Source organism: Protobothrops mucrosquamatus, unplaced genomic scaffold, assembly GCF_001527695.2.
Source record: "Protobothrops mucrosquamatus isolate PMUCROS unplaced genomic scaffold, P.Mucros_1.0 scaffold859, whole genome shotgun sequence".
NCBI classification, from domain to species: domain Eukaryota; kingdom Metazoa; phylum Chordata; class Lepidosauria; order Squamata; family Viperidae; genus Protobothrops; species Protobothrops mucrosquamatus.
In genome coordinates this window covers 334705-342017 of record NW_015387114.1, presented here as the reverse complement: position 1 = coordinate 342017, position 7313 = coordinate 334705, and the positions used below count along the sequence as shown (strand labels likewise).

The window sequence follows — 7313 nt, the reverse complement described above, 5'->3', positions numbered from 1 at the left end:
TCCCCTAATCATCTTTGTTGCTCTTCTCTGTACTCTTTCTAGAGTCTCAACATCTTTTTTACATCGTGGTGACCAAAACTGGATGCAGTATTCCAAGTGTGGCCTTACCAAGGCATTGTAAAGTGGTATTAATACTTCACGTGATCTTGATTCTATCCCTCTGTTAATGCAGCCTAGCACTGTGCTGGCTTTTTTGGCAGCTGCAGCACACTGCTGGCTCATATTTAAGTGATTGTCCACTAGGACTCCGAGATCCCTCTCACAGTTACTACTATTGAGCAAGGTACCCCCTATACTATACCTGTACATTTGGTTTTTCTGCCTAAATGTAGAATCTTACTTTTTTCACCATTGAATTTCATTTTGTTAGATAGTGCCCAGTGTTCAAGTCTGTCCAGATCCTCCTGTATCCTAAGCCTGTCTTCTGGCGTGTTGGCTATTCCTGCCAGCTTGGTGTCATCTGCAAATTTGATGAGTTCCCCATCTATCCCCTTGTCCAAATCATTGATGAAGATGTTGAAGAGCACTGGGCCCAGAACAGACCCCTGGGGCACCCCACTACACACTTCCCTCCATGTAGATGCAGTTCCATTGAGGACCACACGCTGAGTATGGCCGGTCAACCAGCTACGGATCTATCTGGTGGTGATGCTGTCTAACCCACATTTTTCTATCTTATCAAGTAGTAGGTTGTGGTCTACTTTGTCAAATGCCTTACTGAAATCCAAGTAAATTATATCCACAGCATTCCTTTGGTCCAGTAATTTTGTCACTTGGTCAAAGAATGCAATAAGATTTGTCTGGCATGATCTGTTTTTGACAAACCCGTGTTGGCTTTTAGTAATGACTTTGTTTGCCTGTAGGTGTTCACTGATTCGTTGTTTGATTATCTTTTCCAGAATCTTCCCAGGTATTGAGGTCAGGCTGATAGGTCTGTAATTTCCTGGGTCTTTTTTTCCCCCTTTTTTGTAGATGGGAACTACATCAGCTCTTTTCCAGTACTCTGGTAGTTCCCCAGTGCTCCAGGATCTTTGAAAAATATAGTTCAGTGGTTCTGAGATCACATCTGCCAGTTCCTTAAGAACCTTAGGGTGTAATTCATCTGGTCCTGGTGATTTGAACTCGTCTAGGCTGGACAGGTGTTCACTTACCATTTTCTTGCCTATCTTAACTTGTATTTCTATTTTGTTTTTTATGGCAATATTTTTGATAGGTTGGTCTGTTTTTTCCCTTTGTGTAAAGACAGATGCGAAAAATGAGTTAAATAGTTCTGCTTTCTCCCTATTGCTTGTCACCTTCTTGCCACTTTCACCCACTAATGGACCAATCGTTTCCTTCACTTTTTTCTTCTTTTGTACATGTTGAAAGAAGCTTTTTTTTATTTTTGACTTTGGTCGCTAGCCTTAGTTCATTTTGAGCCTTAGCTTTCCTCACTTCGTCTTTGCAGGCTCGGGCTATTTGCTGATATTCTGACTTAGTTATGTGAGTATTATGTACTATATAGTACTATATATTATGTACTATATAGTATTATGAACTATATAGGGATTTCAAGAGCAAACTCCCAGTGTAGAATCAAGGCAAAGCAGTCTTGATTTTACTGCCCTACAGTAACAGCCAATCTCAGTTGCCTCAAAGATTGCATTGTAAAAGCAATCTCTCCTCCCCTCCTCAGCAATAGCAGCTGCAAGGGAGACCATCACTCAGTGTTGCAAATACAATCCCAATCAAGTAAATGGTACATCCACATCAAGATGGATTTTGTTCCCCATAGAAGGTCTCAGACCCAAGCAAGAATTAATATATTCATTTGGTATGTGCTTTGAAATCTCTTCTTATTTGAATTATACTATGTTTATATCTCCTCACTTCATTGGCAAGTCTCTCCTGTAGCTATTCCATTTTGTCATTTGAATATGCCCTGCCTTCTGCCTACCTCCCAACAGGAAGTCAGATCAACCAATCAGCATGCAGGATGTGCATTTCCACACAACGCATAGTTGAGTTTTAGAGAGGTTTGCGCATCGGCCCATCTGTAACCATCTGCAACCTACGGTTACCCATCACTCCCTTTGCAGCGTAATTATGCATCAATGCCTACATGCAGTTGTGGACAAGTCTAAATCAAGCTTAAAGCATCAGTGTCCTTGAATACTGCACCTCAGTCCTTTAATGGGTATATGATGTTCATAAAATGAATGTAGATAGAGATCCTCATAACTACAGCTACCATCTACCACACCATTTTCAAGCAGTAAACAGCAACAAAATATCTCTGGATTCCTTATTTTGTAGAACTAAAATAATCTTATAAAGTAGGAGCATAGATTCAGCAGACAACAAAATTTGTGGATAAACAACATCCTTGGAGAGTGAATTGAGGGACTGATTTACTTACAATTTCCAATTCTATGGCCACCCATTCCTACACGATTGGTAGGCTTATAGAGATAAAACTAACAATAAGAATAGTTTAATTATGAAGAATATACTTCATGGTTTGCGACTGAGATGATGGGAACATTAGGTAGTATGGAAGAAATATGAACAGAACTGAAATAATTTGGAATTTCAGTGGCTCAGGAAGGAAGAGATTAAGTGGTCTTGGCCCAAAGGTTTTTCATGTGGTTATTGATCATCATGACAATGGTCAGGAACAATATAAATTATTCCATCATAGGCACTGGACTACACTTCCTATAAAACTCAGTCAACAGGGGAAATGGTTAGAAAGTCCTGGAAATTAAAACCAAAATATTCAGCATCGCAGGCCGAGTTTCCTAACTCTGCTCTAATCAATGCTCCCCAAGGTCCAGGTCCTCTGATATTCATTTACCAAATCCCCAGAATGAATCTTTGGGCTTCTATCAGGAGATCTTGTTAAAGAAAAAAGTCCCTTCGTCTCTCTACAATTTCTGATCCTCAAGGAGTCAAATGATTTTAAAGGCTCCTTCACAGTCTTTGATGTTGGCTGATACAAAATGCCTGCATATATGAAATATTTTTTTCCTGAGGTGGGAATACATGAAGACTTACATTTTTCAGGGAAATTTTTAAGACCTTGAATTACCAGTGCATATTAGTGCATCTCCAGCTTTTCAGAAGAAGAAAAATTCCATCTTCCTAAAAATATCAGAAAACAATTCAAAAGTAAGATTAATACTTAGTGTTTTCTTTAAGGTCGTGTTTAGTTGGTTGGTTCTTCCTGTGGTACAACTTCATGAAAACCTCTATTTTTAAATAATATTCAGTCAAATACTTAGAGACTTTTATTGTCAGTGTCTCACTTAATACTTTACTAGTAAAATCTTTTCAGCCTGGAACAGTTCCTTAAATTTCTCCACATTTTGGTGTTCTATTCTTTCCTAACAGAAATAGTTGACCATTGATGATAAACAATGGATGTAAATCATATTTTATAGGCAGTTAAATTGCCTTAAGTCTAAATCAGTTTTCCCAAACCTGATTTCAGCATTTCCAATCTAAATGGATGGTTTCAGTTATAGAAAATAATTTAAATGAAATCAGTAAAAATTGACTTATATTTTACAATTGGTGGCAAGATTATAACTATAAATAATAGAACCATTGCTGAGATGAACCATGGTTCTATTATTCATAATTATCAGAAAGTGTTAAAGTGGTCAATGATATGATTTTTGAAACAGAATTGTGTACAAATGATGAACTTGCTATTGCTAAAATACATAAACTTTTACTGAAATATGAAACAGAAGTAGAACAGCATATGGTAAAAGACTGTATGAGTGGGCTAAAGTTTTTACTATATTATACTGATGGAACAATGGGAAATATATGGCTGAAAGGATGGAAATTTATATTTTGTTATAATCTTAGAGAATTTATATAAGACGATGTACCATTGGTATTTATCACTAGAGAAATTTCCTGTAGTGTAGAAAATCACTTCAAATTTATGTTGGAAGCGTGGACAAAAAGAAGAGACATTTTATCACCTTTGATGGACATGTAAAAAAGCTAGAAAAATCTGGATTCAAATACATACATGGCTTCAGAGGCTTTTAAAGATAATGCACAACTGAAAACAGATATTTGTCTTTTTGGAGTGATGAACAAACTGTTGGAAAAGAATCATAGAACTTTGTTTATATACATAGTAATTGCTACTAGATTATTATATGCACAAACTTGGAAAGATTTGTCATTAGTCACAATGGTTGGTGTAAATGATGGAACTTGCTGAGAAGGCTTAATTGACCTCTTTGATTAGAGAAAATATATATATAATATATACATTTATCACTCACCGGAAACCCCTTATAGACTTTATGCATGAAACAGTAAAAAATAAATGTGTGATTTATGGGTCTGAAGATGAAACAGAATAAATTATAGAAAGAAGAATGGTATGTTGTAATTGTTTGGTAGGAGATAAACTTATAATTGTACTTGTTGTTCCTCATGAGAAGACTGCAAGGCAGTGGTCTTCGGATGGTGGGAGAGCCAGGAAATAAGGACATTTGCCATTCTTGTTCCAGCCACAGTCATAACTTTCAAAGTAGCTTAATTTTCCACTTCCTTGCTAAGCACCTGTGGAAATTGCCTATTAACTACATTAAAAAGGTTAGGTACCTTCAAAATGACAAGGCTGGAAACATCAGGTTAGTGCATTGAGTCCTTAATAAAAGAAAATGGAACTGTATCTTTAAAAGTGTTAAGAATTCAAAATCAATAGCAAAAAAACAAGACTAGGTTTTAGCTACCGAAAGTTTTACGTGGATTAAGAGCTCAGAAAAAGTTGGAATATTTGATTCTGAATAATAACTCTTTAAAATTAATTTAAAAGAATAAGTGCATTATTGTGGGAAATAAAAATTATTTTTGATATTGGAGACATGACAAGGCAAGCCACTAATCATGGCGTTCAGGGATATTGTTGAGGAATGGCAATAGGACTTTAAATCAACATTATCAGCTATGTTGTGCATTTTTATGAACACCCTGTTCCCAAATAACTTGTTACACCAGAAGATGCTCTTACCAAAAACCATGTGGAATGAAACCTATCTGAAATTATTATGGAGAACAACATGAACAAGAATTTCTGGCTGGATATACAAAAATAATTGGATGAAGCTCTAACAAATAAAAAAGAAATAAAAATGCCAATTCGAGGAATAATTTGAATATTTTATTCTAGCTGGAATTTACAAGGTTCTTACAGGTTAGAAGACATTCAAGACAGGTTAGAAGACATTTCTTACTTCTTACAGGTTAGAAGACATTCAACACAAGGGATTATGGTCATTTGAATAGGTTAAAAAACAAGGTTGTTTTATGGAAAAAAGGAACATAAAGTTGGCTAATTTGGCCAGGGTTAAAATGAGACATGTTGGGGAGTTCTGGCATTGAAAATTTAAACCAACCTCAGTGAGAAATGACCCTAGAATGTTTATGTAATTCACTAATATGATGTAATCGTGCCAAAAATGAAAATGGCACTAAATTAAATATGTACTCTCCATTTCCTATTTCCAAGCACTTGATACAATTCACAATTTCTAGTATATGGAAACAGTAATAATAAGGGCAACAAGTATAGTTTGTGGTTTAAAAAATGTTAAGAATTATTCAATTATTTTTTTTAAATTTAATTATCGCATTGTGTTCTCAGGCTTCAATCTGGATAATACCATGAAAAACGAAAACCAATCTTGTCTCACCGAGTTTGTCCTGCTGGGCTTCTCAGATTTCGAATCAGTGCAAGAACTTTTCTTTTGTCTGGTTCTATTCTTCTTCTTCGTGGCCTTGGTAGGCAATAGCCTGGTTTTGACCCTCACCATTGCTAGTCCTCGCCTTCATACCCCTATGTACTTCTTTGTCTCACACTTGTCTTTTTTAGAAATCAGCTACACCTCAACCATCAACCTGAAGTTGCTGGTGAACTTGTTAACAAAGAACCAAACTATATCCTTTTGGGGCTGTGGATGTCAATTATGTTTCTTCATTCTCTTCGGTATCACCGAGTGTTGTCTTCTTTGTGCTATGGCGTACGACCGCTATGTTGCCATTTGCAAACCTTTGCAATACCCATATATCATGAACTATAGGATATGTGCTAAGCTAGCTGCTGCCTCATGGACCATTGGTACTTCTTTGGGTTTGGGGCATTCAGTTTCAATCTTTACTCTTCCCTTCTGTGGGTTGAATAAAATCAGCCACTTCTTCTGCGATCTTATGCCTGTTCTCAAACTGACTTCTGCCAATACTCATAAAAATGAAGTGGCCAATGCCATACTCACTGTGATATTTGTCCTTATTCCCCTTGTCTTCATCCTCTTTTCTTACATCCTCATCATATCCACTATCCTTATGATGCCAGCAGCCAAGAACAGGCGCAAAGCCTTTTCCACTTGCTCCTCACATCTCACTGTTGTCTTCATTTTCTTTGGAACCGTCATGGTTACCTACATTCATCCCAACTCATCGTCTTCTGAGGATGATAACAGATTCCTTGCCCTGCTCTACACAGTAGTGACCCCAAGCTTGAACCCCATCATTTACAGCTTGAGGAACGAAGAGATAAAAGCTGCTTTCAAGAAATTAGTAGCAAACAAACATGTTATCTTTAAGGATTAATCAAAGTATATCAAGTTTCATCTCTTCACCAGATCAAAATCTTACACAAGAATTTAAGGGGTAGAATGAATTGAAGAAAATGCCGGTGGCAGATGTGACTGTAACTCCAAAATGATCCAAAGTGTCTAATAGACTTATTTGAAGAGCTGTGGTGGTGCAGTGGTTAGAATGCAGTATTGCAGGCTTACTCTGCTGACTGCCAGGAGTTCAATTCTGACCGGCTCAAGGTTAACTCAGCCTTTCATCCTTCCAAGGTTGGTAAAATGAGGACCCAGATTGTTGGGGGCAATAGGTTGACTCTGTAAACCACTTAGAAAGAGCTATAAAGCACTGTGAAGCGGTATATAAGTCTAAGTTCCATTGCTAAAGAAAGGGAGACCCCTGAAAAATCCCTATTTGTTATTTGGATATTTTGACAATTTTATTTACTCTGGGAACATGTTTTGCAGGATGGGTAGATGTTTAATTTAAGACCTGAGAAAAAACGTATTTGAGTTCTGGACTTTTAATTTGATGCTGAATGTCTTAGGCAGAAGAAAGAGACAGAAGATCTCAACTGTGGGACAGCTATATGTGTGGGCAGTTCCAGGTTTGTTACGCTTTTCTCATGTCTGTAATAAATAATAATAATAATAATAATAATAATAATAATAATAATAATAATAATAATAATAATAATAATAATAATAATA

At 36.6% G+C, this 7313-nt stretch overlaps 1 pseudogene; it reads left to right on the top strand.

Moving 5' to 3' along the window:
* The first annotated feature begins 5676 nt into the window (after window positions 1-5676).
* LOC107290226 lies at window positions 5677-6678 on the top strand (annotated as a pseudogene).
* Window positions 6679-7313: the final 635 nt, after the last annotated feature.